This window comes from Pseudophryne corroboree, chromosome 2 (genome assembly GCF_028390025.1).
Source record: "Pseudophryne corroboree isolate aPseCor3 chromosome 2, aPseCor3.hap2, whole genome shotgun sequence".
Classification (NCBI taxonomy): domain Eukaryota; kingdom Metazoa; phylum Chordata; class Amphibia; order Anura; family Myobatrachidae; genus Pseudophryne; species Pseudophryne corroboree.
The window spans coordinates 1,035,143,345-1,035,162,724 of NC_086445.1; the positions used below are offsets into that span (position 1 = coordinate 1,035,143,345).

The 19,380-nt window shown below is 48.2% G+C and overlaps 1 pseudogene; it reads left to right on the forward strand.

The window, feature by feature from the left end:
• The first annotated feature begins 18,514 nt into the window (after positions 1-18,514).
• On the forward strand, positions 18,515-18,635 carry LOC135051691 (5S ribosomal RNA; annotated as a pseudogene).
• The last annotated feature ends 745 nt before the right edge of the window (positions 18,636-19,380 follow it).

Sequence of the window (19,380 nt, forward strand, 5' to 3'; positions counted from 1 at the left end):
CCCTCCCTCACACAGCAGCCTGTCACACATACCCCCTCTCCCACACAGCAGCCTGTCACACATACCCCCTCCCCCACACACAGCAGCCTGTCACACATACCCCCTCCCCTACACAGCAGCCTGTCACACATACCCCCTCCCCCAAACAGCAGCCTGTCACACATACCCCCTCCCCCACACAGCAGCCTGTCACACATACCCCCTTCCCCACACAGCAGCCTGTCACACATACCCCCTTCCCCCACACAGCAGCCTGTTACACATACCCCCTCCCCCACACAGCAGCCTGTCACACATATGCCCTCCCCCCACACAGCAGCCTGTCACATATACCCCCTTCCCCCACACAGCAGCCTGTCACACATACCCCCTTCCCCCACACAGCAGCCTGTCACACATACCCCCTTCACCCACACAGCAGCCTGTCACACATACTCCCTCCCCCACACAGCAGCCTGTCACACATACTCCCTCCCCCACACAGCAGCCTGTCACACATACTCCCTCCCCCACACAGCAGCCTGTCACACATACGCCCTTCTCCCACACAGCAGCCTGTCACACATACTCCCTCCCCCACACAGCAGCCTGTCACACATACTCCCTCCCCCACACAACAGCCTGTCACACATACTCCCTCCCCCACACAGCAGTCTGTCACACATACGCCCCTCTCCCACACAGCAGCCTGTCACACATACCCCCTCTCCCACACAGAAGCCTGTCACACATACCCCCTCCCCCACACACAGCAGCCTGTCACACATACCCCCTCCCCCACACAGCAGCCTGTCACACATACCCCCTCCCCCAAACAGCAGCCTGTCACACATACCCCCTCCCCCACACAGCAGCCTGTCACACATACCCCCTTCCCCACACAGCAGCCTGTCACACATACCCCCTTCCCCCACACAGCAGCCTGTTACACATACCCCCTCCCCCACACAGCAGCCTGTCACACATATGCCCTCCCCCCACACAGCAGCCTGTCACATATACCCCCTTCCCCCACACAGCAGCCTGTCACACATACCCCCTTCCCCCACACAGCAGCCTGTCACACATACCCCCTTCACCCACACAGCAGCCTGTCACACATACTCCCTCCCCCACACAGCAGCCTGTCACACATACTCCCTCCCCCACACAGCAGCCTGTCACACATACTCCCTCCCCCACACAGCAGCCTGTCACACATACGCCCTTCTCCCACACAGCAGCCTGTCACACATACTCCCTCCCCCACACAGCAGCCTGTCACACATACTCCCTCCCCCACACAACAGCCTGTCACACATACTCCCTCCCCCACACAGCAGTCTGTCACACATACGCCCCTCTCCCACACAGCAGCCTGTCACACATGCTCCCTCCCCCACACAGCAGCCTGTCACACATACGCCTCTCTCCCACACAGCAGCCTGTCACACATACTCCCTCCCCTACACAGCAGCCTGTCACACATGCTCCCTCCCCCACACAGCAGCCTGTCACACATACGCCTCTCTCCCACACAGTCATTCAAATCCACTCTATGGACCCTTTTCAGTAGCACTTGTAAAACTGCTAAAATCGCAGACAGCCGTATTCCATGCGATTGCACTTTGACAGCGGCGGCCATCGAGAGGCGTCAGCACAGTGTTGTGGGGGCATGGTCCGGACAACGCAGGCATGTCTGGACCATTTGAGGGGAGGCCGCGTGACAGAGAAAATGCCAGCGCTGCGCTTGCATACGTCTGGCTGCGTATGCAGGGGTCAACCTCAATTTCTGATTCTGTGATGCAATCGCAATTGATTCGCGATCGCATCTCAGAATGGAGATTTGCATGCTGTGCGGCCTTGTCCTGTGCAGCCCCCAGCATGCGATCGTCAGCAGTAGCAAATTCTGCTTTTTAGCATCTGCTACTGATACTGGATATAGTCCTATATCCCCTATCACATGGACACACATACTAGGGTTAGAACAGGGGAAACCCATGCACACATGAGGGTAACATACAAACTTAACACAGATATGCCTAAATCAGGAATAGAACTCATGACCTCGGTGCTGTGAGGCAGTAATGCTAACCACTATGCCACCATGCTGCCTGTGTAAGAATAGTTTCATTGTTGTACCTGGAGACAATGGAAGAGGTTGCCTCCGGCGACCAGCTCTCCTCCATTGTCCCAGCTTCCACCACCCCCTAGCTATAAGTGCCTGAAGCCGCTCCTGCCACTACCCTCGCACCTTGACCAAACCTGGGTGATCTAGTTAGGGGGAGAGCCGTGGCCCCGTGATCCCATGAAAAGAAGGGTGATGGTCAATCTCCTTGCTACTGCGCTCACACACATTAGGCTCATTACTGCCCCCCCTGGCCGAGTGCTGCATCTATGTCTCCTCCTGCTGCACTCCCTGCACTCTGTGTCTCAGCCAAAGAATCAGGCAATATGGAACGTGACAAAGTAGTTGACCTGATCATGTGCTTAGCCTGCCTGGGTATGACAGACTTCGGAGATGGCAACAAAGTGCTTATCAGGTGACAACAATGGAGCGGAGAATCCCAGGATGGAAATCTCAAGCTCCCCTTGAGGTCCTGCAGCAGGGAGGCAGAGCTGGGAGGGGGGCAGAAAGAAGAGACAGACAGGCAAATGCTCTTAATATTGTATGGTTGTCACTAAAATGCTCTTAGTATTGCCTGGCAGTCACAAAAATGTTCAATGTATTGCCTGGCAGTCACAAAACGTGTTCTCTGTATTGTATGGAGCTTCGTAAATGCTCTCTGTATTGTGTAGAGGTCAATAAAATGCTTTCTGTATGGTATGGCGGTCAATAAAATGCTCTCTGTATGGTATGGCGGGCATTAAAATGCTCTCAGTATTATATGTCAGTCACTAAAATGCTCTTAGTATTGTATGGCGGTCACTAAAATGCACTCTGTATTATACGGCAGTCCCAAAAATCCTCTCAGTGTTGTATGGTGGTCATTAAAATGTCCCCAATATAATATGGCAGTCAGTAAAATGCTTTCAAAGCAAGAATAACCCCCCGGTGTCCCTCAGCACACCAAACTATATTGGTAACATGACTTGAAAAACTATATATAATAGAAATCCAGAGGTCTTAGTTACATATATTTGCAAATATATTGCAAGCCACCAGGCCCCGACAAGGCTCCTCTGATTACTGGTGGTCTCTAATACTGTATCTAAATCTGGGGCGCAGAGCCCCACAAGCTGGCACAGGCCACCCACCCCAGAGTAGCACACATGTAAGAGGGTAGACTGTTAGTAAGTATGTCTTAATAAAAGGAAAGCAAAATCTATGTACAAAAAGTGATACACTAGTGAAGGTGTAATTAAAAGACATACAGAATTGATGAAAGTGTTAAAGGTGGCGCTAAATTAATATTATACTGTGCTACCCCACTGCAGCCCGGCCACTCCAATCCAGGGGGACCCGCACCCTTGAGAGGAAGGAGTCATTCTAAGCAAGATACAGAATGGGGATTAACTCCCGGTGTTCCCCAGCACATCAAACTAGGGGGGTCATTCCGAGTTGTTCGCTCGCAAGCTGCTTTTAGCAGCTTTGCACACGCTAAGCCGCCGCCTACTGGGAGTGAATCTTAGCTTCTCAAAATTGCGAACGAAAGATTAGCAGAATTGCGAATAGACACTTCTTAGCAGTTTCTGAGTAGCTCGAAACTTACTCTGCCAGTGCGATCAGTTCAGTGCTTGTCGGTCCCGGTTTGACGTCACAAACACACCCAGCGTTCGCCCAGACACTCCTCCGTTTCTGCAGCCACTCCCGCGTTTTTCCCAGAAACGGTAGCGTTTTTTCACACACTCCCATAAAACGGCCAGTTTCCGCCCAGAAACACCCACTTCCTGTCAATCACATTACGAACACCAGAACGAAGAAAAAACCTTGTAATGCCGTGAGTAAAATTCCTAACTGCATAGCAAATTTACTTGGCGCAGTCGCACTGCGGACATTGCGCATGCGCATTAGCGACTAATCGCTCCGTTGCGAGAAAAAAATAACGAGCGAACAACTCGGAATGACCCCCTATATTGGTAACACGACTTGAAAGTATTATATAGCAGTCACAAAATAATTTTTCACATTGTATGGCGGTGGTTAAAATGCTCTTTCTACGGTCTAGCGTCACAAAAATGCTCTGTATTGTATTTCACTGTGCAGGCATCAAAAGTCGCATGGATATGCATGCATGGGTGAGCGGTAACAGTTTAGTAAGAAATGGGCTGTTCTTGGACGGAGAATACTAAATTGCACAATGCCACTGGTTTTCATAGGAATGTCATGGGTGTGTCGTAAAAAAGTCAGCCCTGTGTTAGGCAGATGTTATTAGGAAAGTATAAAAACCATGAAATGTACGGTAATAGCTATGGACAACCTGTGCTAGTGGGAACCTGACAGAGGTGGGTAGTATTGGGTAGGAGCTGATACTTTGGCAACTCTTCCATCAACCATTATATAATCCCCAGTTTCTTCCTCGCACTTATCTATGGGTATAGCGGTTACAGACTGCACTGCAGGTAGTGGTGATGTGATAGTCTAACATGGGGCTTTGACCCTGTGCTGAGCCTATTTCCCTGCCTGACATTATTATACTAATAAACATTGAATCCCAGCACCCAGCAATTGGGTTTGCGCTGGCTGAGTGGAGGAATGGGGGTCCAGTGGCCCTCTACTTGCTTGTCGGAGTAAAATTTGGAGGAACAGTCCGGGGTTACAATATGTAGGTATCTGATTTCTGGGATGGTTCCCATCTCCCGGAAGCGGATTTCCAGGAAGATTCCAGCGTGAGAGGTGCTTACAATCAGTCATCTGCAGGAAGCAAGAGAAGGGCCCAGCAAGGCCGCAGCTACAGTGTAACCAATAGCTGTATGCAGCAGGAATCTGCTTTCTATCAGGTTATGTGAATAGAACAGAATTCATGGATACAACATATGAAACATGATCCACACTCAGGACAGAAGGTGGATAAATCAGCCATCTGGACAGAATCGCTCTCTGCAAGTCTGACTCTAGTGCAGGGATTCTTTCATATTCCTGGCAACAAGATAAACCAACTCTCCCTGCCGGGATTAACCCGTCACTGCTGAGATATTGTGCTGGAAGTGTCTCATTTCTCTTCTTCCCGGGACTCTGTATAGATGCAAGAGAAACATTAGGGAAATGCTAATTTTCCAGGACTATCGGGGCAGGGCGGTCTAAGTGGCTGTAAGATTAAATGCGGAATCAGGTGTGGCAAGATTTAGCAGGTTACTCAGGCCGGCGCTTACTCAGTCTCGCTCTCAGTGTTCTGTTGTCGACAGGTCTCCAAGATAGTGTCGATGGTTCTCCAAGATAGTGCTCAAGAAAGCGTTAAAAGGAGTTCTAGATGTTGAAATAAATAAATAAATATATATATATATATATATATATATATATATATGCAAAGTAATCAGCGGCACTCACGGCTCCCGGATAGGGAAATGAAGACACTCAGTCATTGTGCGGTCAACGTTTCAATGTTATTCACATTAACATTTTCATCAGGAAACAAATGTTAATGTGAATAACATTGAAACGTTGACCGCACAACGACTGAGTGTCTTCATTTCCCTATCCGGGAGCCGTGAGTGCCGCTGATTACTTTGCATATTTATGGACACCCGATTCGGGGTTGTTACCTGGATGGCACCGGCTTATTGATTATATATTATTTCTGGACGGTGTGCTGCTGATTCTTATACAAAATATATATATATATATATATATATATATATATTTATTTATTTATATTAATTACAATTCTGTTGCAATGTATCAAGGATTAAAGCACTTTATACCATACTTGCCTACTTTTGAAAAAGCATGTCAGGGAGATTATGAAAGTAACACCTATCAGTGCGGACGTGTACAGCTACATCTGAGAGGCGTGTCATGAAAATGACTGACATCCAAATGTAAATGAGCCCCAAAGTCAGTAAGATCTACTTGTTGAAGAAAAGACACTGATATTTTGCAGAATGTGTTCGTGTATTGGGGGTCATTCCAACCCGTTCGCAGGCAGCGGTTCTTCGCTGCGGTGCGAACGGGTCAGAACTGCGCATGCGCCGGGCAATGACCAGAAGTGAGAAGAGAGTAATCGCTGGCGCGATCGAAAGAAGATTGACAGCGGGCAGGCGTTCCGGGCGTGGAGATCCGAACGCAGGCGTGTCCAGGCGTTTGGAGGGCGGATGTCTGACGTCAATCGCGGGACCTTCGTTGCTGGATCCGTCGCACAGGGTAAGTAAGTCTGACCCTGGTCTTGTTTTGCAGGAAACTTTTTTAGCATAGCAGGGCTGCACAAGCGATCGCAGCCCTGCTATGCAGAAATACACTCCCCCATAGGCGGCGTCTAGTTGATCGTACGAGCAGCAACAAGTTGCTACGTGCGATCAACTCGGAATGAGGGTCATTGTGCTTTACAAGAGGTTCCATATACTGTAAGCGCCATGAGAAACTTTATTTAAAATGCATGTAGCCATAGGGATCATTGGCCCACATTCCGAGTTGATCGCTCGCTAGCTGCTTTTAGCAGCAGTGCAAACGCTAGGCCGCCGTCCTCTGGGAGTGTATCTTAGCTTAGCAGAAGTGCGAACGAAAGGATTGCGATCACTGCAGTCAGTTTAGTTCCTGCTTTGACGTCACAAACACGCCCTGCGTTCGGCCAGTCACTCCCCCGTTTCCCCAGGCACGCCTGCGTTTTCATCTGACACGCCTGCATTTTTTAGCACACTCCCGGAAAACGGTCAGTTACCTCCCAGAAATGCCCCCTTCCTGTCAATCATTCACCCATCAGCAGAGCGACTGAAAAGCGTTGCTCGACCTTGTGTGAAACTGTATAGTTTTTTGTGAAAGTACTTCGCGCGTGCGCTCTGCATCCCATACGCATGCGCAGAAATGCCGATTTTTAGCCTGATCGCTGCACTGCGAACAACAGCAGCTAGCGATCAACTCGGAATGACCCCCATTGTGTCTTATAACCAATGCAGGGAAATGGTACTGATGTTCTCATTTGAATGTATGTATCTGTGATTTATTGCCCCCCTTCCAGAATGTAACAGCTGCATAATGGGGGTAAGGTGCAATTAGGGAGATTGCTGGTCTATTCAGGAAGTCAGGGAGATTGCTGCTATTTCAGGGAGTCTCCTGCAAAATGCAGGAGCATAGGCAAATATGCTTTATACATGTACTTTATACACATACAGTACCCTTAATGCTTTTTAAACCGTTTACAAGAGATACACTCTATTACTAGAGATATTAAGAGGCGTTATCATGCTGAGGCTTCTACAACTAGGCTCAGAGCCGGCCCTAACCAATATGATGCCCTAGGCAAGATTTTGGCTGGTGCCCCCTAGCACCACCGCTGGTTCCGCCTCTGACCTTGCACCTCTTTCCCAGCACCATCACTCCTCACCCATAGCTGTCCTTATTTTGGTATTTGTACCCCCTTTATTTTAACTAGGAACAGTTCGCACATTTGGCGCGCAGCCCAAAAAGGGGTGTGTTTTTGCTGGGAAGGGGCATGGCCACACAATAGTAACCCCAATTCCAATTACGCCACACAGTAGTGCAACGTTACTCACATTTGATCATGCGATAGTGTCCATAATTCATTTTACATCCCACAGTAGTATTACTTTACCTTATAAACGTTACTCCTCACAGTAGTGCCCCTTATTCACATTACACCACACCCTATTTCTCTTTATTCACATTATACCACACAGTAGTGCCCTTCCTATACATTACGCCACACAGTAGAGCACCTTATACACAATGCCACACATTAGCAATGCATTTGTACACATAGGCCCTCATTCCGAGTTGTTCGCTCATTCTTTTTCATCGCATCGCAGTGAAAATCCGCTTAGTACGCATGCGCAAAGTTCGCACTGCGACTGCGCCAAGTAACTTTACTATGAAGAAAGTATTTTTACTCACGGCTTTTTCTTCGCTCCGGCGATCGTAATGTGATTGACAGGAAATGGGTGTTACTGGGCGGAAACACGGCGTTTCAGGGGCGTGTGGCTGAAAACGCTACCGTTTCCGGAAAAAACGCAGGAGTGGCCGGAGAAACGGTGGGAGTGCCTGGGCGAACGCTGGGTGTGTTTGTGACGTCAACCAGGAACGACAAGCACTGAAATGATCGCACAGGCAGAGTAAGTCTGGAGCTACTCTGAAACTGCTAAGTAGTTAGTAATCGCAATATTGCGAATACATCGGTCGCAATTTTAAGAAGCTAAGATTCACTCCCAGTAGGCGGCGGCTTAGCGTGTGTAACTCTGCTAAATTCGCCTTGCGACCGATCAACTCGGAATGAGGGCCATAATTCACACAGTAATGCCCCTTACACATATGAGACACATTATTAATGTCCTTATAAACATAATGCGCCTTACACATTATGACAACCTTTATTAATGACCTTTTACACATAATGTCCCTTACACATATGCCGCACATTGGGGGTAATTCCAAGTTGATCGCAGCGGGATTTATTTTAGCAGTTGGGCAAAACCATGTGCACTGCAGGAGGGGCAGATATATCATGTGCAGAGAAAGTTAGATTTGGGTGTGGTGTGTTCAATCTGCAATCTAAATTGCAGTGTAAAAATAAAGCAGCCAGTATTTACCCTTCACAGAAACAAAATAACCCACCCAAATCTAACTCTCTCTGCACATGTTATATCTGCCTCCCCTGCAGTGCACATGGTTTTGCCCAACTGCTAAAAAAATCCTGCTGCGATCAACTTGGAATTACCCCCATTATTAATGCCCTTATACACATAATGACACACATTGTGCCCCATACACATTTGCTGCACATTACTAGTGCCCCTATACACATAATGAAACACATACAGTAGTACCCTGTTACACATATGCCGCACATTATTAATGCCCTTATACACATAATGACACACATAGTGCCCCTTACACATATGTTGCACATTATTAATGCATTTTACATGACACACATAATGCTCCTTACACATATTCTGAACACTACTGCACAACCAACCCACTCACATGCACACAGCACTCACACTGCCACTAACACTGTGACCTCTGCCTCTGCTTGGATACAGATGTGTCCTCATAAATCTTGCCTCAATGCTAACATCTGGCACCCGTTTTGTATGAAAATGCATCTTATTTGCATTGCCATGTGGCTAGGATGCACAAGCAGCTTCTGCTGATTAAAATTATATGCAGCATGCCTATATACTGTGTGAGACTGTGGCTGTATCTGCATATGAAATGCTACACACAGAATATAGGCATGCCGCATATCATTTTAATCAGCAGAAGCTGCTGATGCCCATAGGCATATCAAATGCCCTAGGCAATTGCCTAGTTTGCCTATGCCTATGGCCGGCTCTGACTAGGCTGGAGGAAGGGAAATGCAGATGCACACTCCTAGCACTAAAAACACTGACAGTAAGAATCATTTAGATGAACCCTCACATTACCATGGCGTAACAGTGAAGTTCTCAGCACAGATGATGTTAGGGCATGCTTACCGACAATCTGTCTGCTCCCTCCGGGAGGAGGCAGCCAGGTCGCAGCCGCAGAGTGGCGATGATGGAAGATGACGTTTAGGAGCGAGATTGGGGCGTGGCCGCATGATCACGTCATCGTGGCCCCGCCCCCTGTCTAGCAATGCCGATAATATTGGCATTGCAAGGCAGGGGGCGGGGCCGGGATGATGCAAATCGCGTCATCTGACCCCCAGATCGCCCACTTTGAACTGCGCCGTCGGGGGTTTGCAACGGGATGCAGGAGGGTTGCGGGTGGTGGGTGCTCGGCCAGGAGACTTACCCACTCTTCCAGGGGGCCGGGAGCGCCACCCGATTTTTGGGAGCCTCCGGCCATTCCGGGAGAGTAGGCCAGTATATGGTAGGGACCCATGTGATTAAGTCACCTGGTCGCGGTACATAGGCCCGCATATTTGCGCAAATGTGTGCTAAGAACTTCACATGTTAATTGTGAGGGTTTATCTAAATTATTTTTATTATCAGTGTTCTTAGGCCCTCATTCAAAAATGAAAAGTGAATGTTGGCGGATGCGCAGGGCCCGTCCTGTGCATGCGCCTGCATTTACTGCGCGCGACCGCAGTAAATGTGAACGCCTCTGCCTGTCAATCAGACAGAGGCGTTCGCGGGGCAGGAGGGGGGGCAAGCTCCGTTTCCTAAGTGGAATCGGAGCGTTGCAGGGGAGGCGTTTGGCAAACGGAGGCGGTGGCAGACGATTGGGGGTGTGGTGTGGGTGTGATCGGGACGGCTGTGTGAAGTCTCACGCAATCACTGCGATCACAAAGATGGCGGCGGGCCTTCTGCCGTCGCAGCCAGGCTGCGCCGGCAGGAGGCGTCAACAAATTCTGCGAGGGGAGGGGGGGCGACGGGTAGCATGCTGGGCGGCCTTGCCCTGCGGTGGGCGGCCCCCAGCATGCGATCAAAAGGATTGCAAATTCTGCTAATAAACAGCATCTGCTATCCTTACTGAGGGAGTAATTCAGACCTGATCACTAGGGTGCATCATTTGTATACCTGCGATCAGGTAGTCGCCGCCTACAGGGGGAGGGTATGGTGTGTGTGCAGGGGTGCGATCGCATGTGTAGCAGAACCGCACAAACATAAGTCTGTACAGTTTCTGCTTAGCCCAGGACTTACTCAGCTGCTGCGATGATCGGGGCCGGAGCTGACGGCAGAATCCCTCCCTTCAAACGCCTGGTCCCGCCTGCGTTTTCCCGGGCACTCCATTAAAACGGTCGGTTGCCACCCACAAACGGCCTCTTCCTGTCAATCTCCTTGCAATCGCCGGTGCGGTTGGAATTTTCACACCATCCCGTCACTGGCCAGCGATCCCCGTTGCTACGGTCCGTCGCGCCTGCGCATTGTGGTGCATACGCATGCGCAGTTCAGATCTGAGCGCAGGCAGTGAGAAAACGCAGCCTAGCGATCAGGTCTGAATCGGCTCCTGAATCGGGCCCTTAGTGCGAGTAGTGTGCATCTGCATTTCTCTTCCTCCAGCGTACTATATTTATCCTTACCTATACTGCATCTCACCTGTGTACCTCCTTACCTATACTGCATCTCACCTGTGTCCCTTCTTACCTATACTGCATCTCACCTGTGTCCCTCCTTACCTATACTGCATCTCACCTGTGTCCCTTACCTATACTGCATCTCACCTGTGTCCCTCCTTACCTATACTGCATCTCACCTGTGTCCCTCCTTACCTATACTGCATCTTGTTATGATTCCAGCACTCTGGTCAGAGGAGATCTTATGGCAAGGACCGGAGCACTGGAACGGAATGCTGGGGAAGGGAGCAGGACAGGAAAATAGCCCCTGGCGCCCTAACTCTGTTGTCTCACCCGTGTTGTCAGAAATCCCCTGCGAGACTATGGTTTCTTGAGCCCTTGGCAGCCGCGTTTGAAGGGCGGATTATGTCTGCCCAACTTCGATGCCCCCCGGTCTTAATGAGAGACAAAGGGAAACCCGAGACAGGGTGATAACAAGAGGCCCTCTAACTAAACAACCAGGCCAGGGGCTAAGCAAACTCAAAACTATAATATGTGCGGAGAAACCGCCAGGGAAAAGGACAACCAAAATATCCACTTGTCCAATTCTCCTACCCGGTACCGCCGAGTACCAGAGAGGACTTGTGGAAGCGGAACCCTCCGCAAATGCTCCAAACACAAAATATAAAAGGTAAAGCGGCTGAGCCGCAACACACGGCAGAGCCGCAACTCACGAACACCACTGGATATAAAACGGTGATCAGTCAGGACTCCAGGGAACCAAACGACCTCTTGGGATGAGATACAACTCCCGAATACCGGACTTCTGAGGACTGGAATGACCGGATACAGCAGGGCTGGAAACAGACTCTCAGCAAACAAAGGCAGCATGCAGGAAGCTATTACCGGCGTCTGTGAGAAGCCCTGGGAGTGTATTTAACAAGGAGTCCTCCAATCAGCTGCTAAAGGCTGATTAGAATAAATGCCGTGCAGCTGCCTTGCTGCACGGCCAGAGAGCAGGTGAATATCTTAATTTCCTAAAGCCTAGCAACGGGGAACGCGGTCCGCCAGTGGCATCCCCGTTGCTAGGGTCCGTGCGGCTCAGCGCGCCCGGCGTCTAGCGTTGCTAGGGAGCCGGCGGCTGTACGCGCATGGCGTCTCTAGTTGCTAGGCACCAGGTCGCGCAGACAAGCGGACCCCAGCGCCTAACAGTACCCCCCCCTTGAGGAGGGGTCAAGGAACCCCTAAAGCCAGGTTTCTGAGGAAATTCCCGAAAAAATGCCCTCTTGAGCCTCGGGGCATGAAGATCCTTATCCAGGACCCAAGACCTTTCCTCCGGACCATAGCCTTTCCAGTGAACTAGAAAATGCAGCCGACCCCGGGACAATTTGGAATCGAGAACCTTCTCTACCAAGAACTCCTGTTGTCCCTGTACATCCACTGGAGATCTACCCTGAGAGATCTTCCGAGGAAATCTACTGGAAGAAACGTATTGTTTCAACAGGGAACAATGAAACGTATTTCCAATCCTGAGAGATCTTGGTAAACATAACCGAAAGGCAACTGGGTTGACTCTTTTAATAATAAGAAATGGCCCAATAAATTTGGGTCCCAGTCTAGCCGAGGATTGTCGAAGCCTGATGTTGCGAGTCGAAACCACACCCTATCTCCTACCTTAAAAGTGCAAGGACGTCGGAGCCTGTCAGAAAATTTCTTCTCTCGAAAGGCCGCTTTTCTGAGAGCAAGGTGCACCTTTTTCCAAATGGCTCTGAGATGGGAGGTTAAGGTTAGCGAGGAGACTGAGGAATGATGAAAAAAAGAATTAGCTCTGGGGTGAAAACCAAAAACTGAAAAGAATGGAGACTCTTTAGTGGAGGAATGACAAGAATTATTGTAAGCAAATTCAGCCAACGGAAGAAACTCGGACCAATCATTCTGGAGTTTGGCTGAATATAAGCGCAAATATTGTTTCAATGATTGGTTAACTCGTTCGGTTTGCCCGTTGGATTGTGGGTGGTAACCGGATGTTAACGACAATTTCATCTTCAATGAGGCACAAAAACATTTCCAGAATTGTGCAATGAATTGTGGACCCCGATCAGAAACAATATCAGTAGGCAACCCATGAAGCCTGAATACATGGCGGAGAATCAAAACTGCCAACCCTTGGGCAGAAGGCAATCGGGGAAGAGCAATAAAATGAGCCATTTTACTAAAACGGTCCACTACCACCCATATGACTCGGAATCCGGCTGAAAGGGGAAGGTCAACCACAAAATCCATGGAAATATGAGACCACGGCCTGAGAGGAACATTTAAGGGCATAAGTTGACCGATGGGCAAGGAACGGGGAACCTTATGCTGTGCACAAACCTGACATGAATAAACAAATTACTTGACGTCTTTAGAAAGACCAGGCCACCATACTGAGCGAGAGACTAACTCCAATGTCTTAGAGACTCCTGGATGCCCTGAAACTTTGTTATCATGGAATTCCGTTAAAACAGTAGCTCTCAAAAACTCAGGGACGTAAAGACGACCAGCAGGAGTAATTCTAGGAGCTTGGTGTTGAAGCTGTTTTAACTGGGTAAATAAATCTTGTGTGAGGCCCGCCCAGATGACCGAAGATGGAAGTATGGGGGTAACAGGATTGTTATTGTGAACCGGAAGAAAGCTACGTGACAGGGCATCAGCCTTAGTATTCTTGGAACCAGGCCTGAAAGTGATTATAAATTTGAAACGCGTACAAAATAATGCACAAACGTGCCTGCCGGGCATTAAGCCGCTTAGCCGATTCAATGTATTGCAGGTTCTTATGGTCAGTCAATACCGAAACAGTATGTTTTGCTCCCTCCAGCCAATGCCTCCACTCCTCGAAAGCCCACTTTACCGCCAGTAACTCCCGATTACCAACGTCATAGTTGGATTCAGCGGAGGAGAATTTCCTGGACATAAAGGCACAAGGATGTAACTCCAGAGACTCCGGATCCTTTTGAGAAAGGATAGCCCCCACTCCAACCTCCGAGGCATCAACCTCCACCACAAAGGGCAATTCCGGATTAGGATGTCTGAGGACTGGAGCCGAGACAAAGGCTTGTTTCAAGGCCCGGAAGGACAACTCAGCTTCACACGACCAGTTGGTAGGATCCGCTCCTTTCTTTGTCAGAGCTACAATGGGAGCAACCAGGTCAGAAAAAGAATGGATGAACCTCCTATAATAATTCGCAAACCCTAAAAAGCGCTGAATTGCTTTTAAATTGGTGGGTTGCGCCCAACTAAGGATGGCCTGGAGTTTCTTTGGTTCCATGGAAAATCCCTGAGGGGAAATTATGTACCCTAAAAAAGATACTTCCGTGACATGAAACTCACACTTCTCCAGCTTGGCATATAAATGATTCTCACGTAACTTTTGAAGAACCAGACGCACCTGGGTAACATGTTGTTCCATTGATTCAGAAAAAATCAGGATGTCGTCTAAGTAAACGACCACGAATTTCCCTAGGAAGTCACGGAGCACATCGTTAATGAGGTCTTGAAAAACTGCCGGAGCATTGGACAGGCCGAACGGCATCACCAGGTATTCGTAGTGACCCGACTGAGTACTGAAGGCCGTTTTCCACTCATCTCCAGATTTAATTCGGATGAGGTTGTACGCTCCTCTAAGGTCAATTTTAGAAAAAATCACAGCAGAACGTAACTGATCAAAGAGTACAGAAATCAACGGCAAAGGATAGGTGTTTTTAACTGAGATCTTATTCAGGGCTCTAAAATCAATGCAAGGTCTAAGCGAGCCATCCTTTTTCTCCACAAAGAAGAAGCCTGCACTTAAAGGAGATTTTGATGGTCTAATAAATCCTTTCTCAAGGCTTTCCTTTACATAATCATTCATAGCCGCAGTTTCTGGCCCGGATAATGCATATAATCTTCCCTTTGGCAATGCGGCACCAGGAATTAACTCAATAGCACAATCATAAGGCCGATGGGGAGGCAGAATGTCCGCATTGCCTTTGGAGAAAACATCAGCAAACTCCTGGTATTCCACCGGAATGAGTTCTGGAATGATAGCTGCTACTCTGACTGGAAACGTGATACATTCCTTATCACAAAAAGTACCCCATTGTGAAATCTCCCCCGACCGCCAATCAATGGTGGGATTATGAAAGGCCAGCCAAGGGTGACCCAGAACAACTGGAACTGCTGGGCAATGTGTAAGAAAGAACTCGATTTTCTCGGAATGTAGAGCTCCTACTGTAAGTAGTACAGGGGGTGTATGGAGAGAAATAATCCCATTAGACAGCGGACTCCCATCTAAGCCATGCATGGTGACACACCTACCCAAAGGTAACTGAGGAATGCCTAAGGCCTTAGCCCAAGTTAAATCCATAAAGTGTCCTGCAGCTCCACTGTCAACAAAAGCCGACACCGAAGAACTGAGGCTGCCAAAGGAAACTTTAACTGGGACTAAAAGGGAGTTATTCGAGGAGATAAGCTGCAGACCTAGGTGAACCCCCTCACAATTCACCTGGTCAAAGCGTTTCCCGACTTGTTCGGACAATTACTAGCAAAATGTCCCTTACCCCCACAGTACAGACAAAGACCAGAATTTTGCCTTCTGGCTCTTTCTTCAGGAGACAGCCGGGAGAGACCCATCTGCATGGGCTCCTCTACGTCTTCAGGAATGGAATATACACACGGACTTGACCTTACAGGTGCTCCTTTTTCAGCCCTCCGCTCTCTGAGACGACGATCAATCTTAATAGAAAGCTCCATGAGTTTATCGAGAGTCTCAGGAGCGGGGTACTGAAGGAGACTGTCTTTTATAGACTCTGATAAGCCGAGGCGAAACTGACTGCGCAGGGCTGGGTCATTCCAGCCACAGTCGTTCGACCAACGGCGAAACTCCGTACAATAAACCTCCGCAGGATTTCTACCCTGTCTGAGAGCGCGCAACTGACTTTCAGCGGACGCCTCTCTATCAGGGTCATCATACAAGAGCCCTAAAGACTCAAAAAAAGCGTCAACTGACAACAATGCCGGATCCTCTGCTCTTAAACCAAATGCCCAGGTCTGAGGATCCCCCTGGAGCAAAGAAATAATAATCCCGACCCGCTGAGATTCAGTACCCGAGGAAGTCGGTCTTAAACGAAAATAAAGTTTACAGGATTCTTTAAAATTAAAAAACTCTTTTCTATCACCAGAAAAACGGTCAGGCAAATGCATCTTTGGTTCAGGGACTACCCTTGGGGAAGCTCGCAAAAGATCTTCCTGCGACTTCACCCGAAGAGAAAGATCCTGAACCATCTGAGTAAGTTCTTGAATCTGGCTGACTAAGAGCTGACCAGGATTTGGCCCTAAACCTGTTGGATTCATGAGGCCGATAAACTCTCACAAAACTGAATGAGAAAAAATTAAACCCCGTTTAATTTTAAGTTTTGGTATGGCCGGTAATAATGTTATGATTCCAGCACTCTGGTCAGAGGAGATCTTATGGCAAGGACCGGAGCACTGGAACGGAATGCTGGGGAAGGGAGCAGGACAGGAAAATAGCCCCTGGCGCCCTAACTCTGTTGTCTCACCCGTGTTGTCAGAAATCCCCTGCGAGACTATGGTTTCTTGAGCCCTTGGCAGCCGCGTTTGAAGGGCGGATTTTGTCTGCCCAACTTCGATGCCCCCCGGGCTTAATGAGAGACAAATGGAAACCTGAGACAGGGTGATAACAAGAGGCCCTCTAACTAAACAACCAGGCCAGGGGCTAAGCAAACTCAAAACTATAATATGAGCGGAGAAACCGCCAGGGAAAAGGACAACCAAAATATCCACTTGTCCAATTCTCCTACCGGGCACCGCCGAGTACAAGAGAGGACTTGTGGAAGCGGAACCCTCCGCAAATGCTCCAAACACAAAATATAAAAGGTAAAGCGGCTGAGCCGCAACACACGGCAGAGCCGCAACTCACGAACACCACTGGATATAAAACGGTGATCAGTCAGGACTCCAGGGAACCAAACGACCTCTTGGGATGAGATACAACTCCCGAATACCGGACTTCTGAGGACTGGAATGACCGGATACAGCAGGACTGGAAACAGACTCTCAGCAAACAAAGGCAGCATGCAGGAAGCTATTACCGGCGTCTGTGAGAAGCCCTGGGAGTGTATTTAACAAGGAGTCCTCCAATCAGCTGCTAAAGGCTGATTAGAATAAATGCCGTGCAGCTGCCTTGCTGCACGGCCAGAGAGCAGGTGAATATCTTAATTTCCTAAAGCCTAGCAACGGGGAACGCGGTCCGCCAGTGGCGTCCCCGTTGCTAGGGTCCGTGCGGCTCAGCGCGCCCGGCGTCTAGCGTTGCTAGGGAGCCGGCGGCTGTACGCGCACGGCGTCTCTAGTTGCTAGGCGCCGGGCCGCGCAGACAAGCGGACCCCGGCGCCTAACACATCTCACCTGTGACCAAGCTATTTGCGAAACGTACGTCAGGAAGGAAGGAGGTAACATCCTCACGGTCACGTGGTGCGCACACGTGACCCCAACCAGCCGATCTCGGTAAAGTTCGTCGCCAAGGGAACCAGTCTAATAGGAAGTATAGTGCAGCCGGAGCACGGCAGCGGGCAGAACGCGGCCAGCACCTTCCCTACACCAGGATCTCCCTCATCATACAAGTAGGACAAAACTTAATGAATTTACACCTGGATTAGGTAATACACGTGATACATGTACCTTTGCATCCTTTATTGCACGGACTGGTATTTATAAATCTTACCCACGTGGTACATAGACTATTGTACTATATGTACAAGTGACAGTCAATTATCACCAGCAAGTGAATAAGTGCTATTCTAAGTGTGGTCTATATTTCTATCTAAACAGCGGATGTAGATACATCTGCGAATCTTTGGACCCTGTCAAACACACAAACGCCTTTCTCTTTTGCACTGCAGAAATCCATAGTTATCTCAATACCAGCTGACGATATATATGCATCATATGGAATATACTCTGTGTCAATTTATTATTTTCCTACTGCTTGAAAATAATTAACGATTGGTCATTTGAGCTGAAGGTTTCACTGCTTATGTTATCTAATCCATAATTTGCACAATCCATAGTGTATTTTTATACATTTATTTGTGTTATGGAGACCAAATTTGGAGGTTTCCCTTTTTGCACAGTTAAAATAATTTTATGATTTAAAAATATTATTACCTGATATATATATATGAATTAACTGTGCAGCATAGATGTTTTTTTCTACTTGTACTGCGACTGCTTAAACCGTTTTAGATGGGTATCTGAATCTTTTGTTATACGTTATTATCTGTGATAAAAAAAATTTGATATCTTATTTCCACATCAAATCAGCTGTTTCGATACCTGTGGCTCACATAATAACGCAAATCGGCTCTTATCTGTGCCCAATTAGGACACAGTGTGACAAGGGTGAGCATAAGGTCTGCGGTCATACCCTGCTGGAGATGCCCAATCTCATCTGATCTTGGAAGCCAAGCAGTGGAGGGCCGGGTTAAGTACTTGGATGGGAGACCACCAAGGAACACCCAGGTACTGCAAATATTTGCCACCCACTTGTCACTAATATAGAGCATCGTCTTACATCTTGGTTATGACCTATGATTCAACCATCTGCTAGGATAAAATTTCCATTTGGGATATATAGCAGTTTTTAAATGATGGTCATATATATATATATACACTGAATGAGCAACTTTTTGATCACAGGTTGTCCTACAGTTGGAGTGCGATTGTCAACAAAAACACAGATATACCCATTTCGGCGCATATTAGGTATTTGCACCTTGCAATTTATATATTACTTTCTATATTTTCGCAATGTCACTATTTAACAAATATTGGCGCTCATTGAACTCCTCAATAATTTATTTTAATGAGAATTATTAAAGTATTGCATTTTAGTTAGCTATTGTGACATCTAGTCATATAACATTATCTGTATATGAGTGCTTCCCAACAAGAGTCTTCTTTTTTTCTATGTTTACATTCCTTCTTACCTATACTGCATCTCACCTGTGTCCCTCCTTACCTATACTGCATCTCACCTGTGTCCCTCCTTACCTATACTGCATCTCACCTGTGTACCTCCTTACCTATAATGCTTCTCACCTGTGTACCTCCTTACCTATAATGCTTCTCACCTGTGTCCCTCCTTACTTATACTGCATCTCACCTGTGTCCCTTCTTACCTATACTGCATCTCACCTGTGTCCCTCCATACCTATACTGCTTCTCACCTGTATTCCTTCTTACCTATACTGCATCTCACCTGTGTCCCTCCTTACCT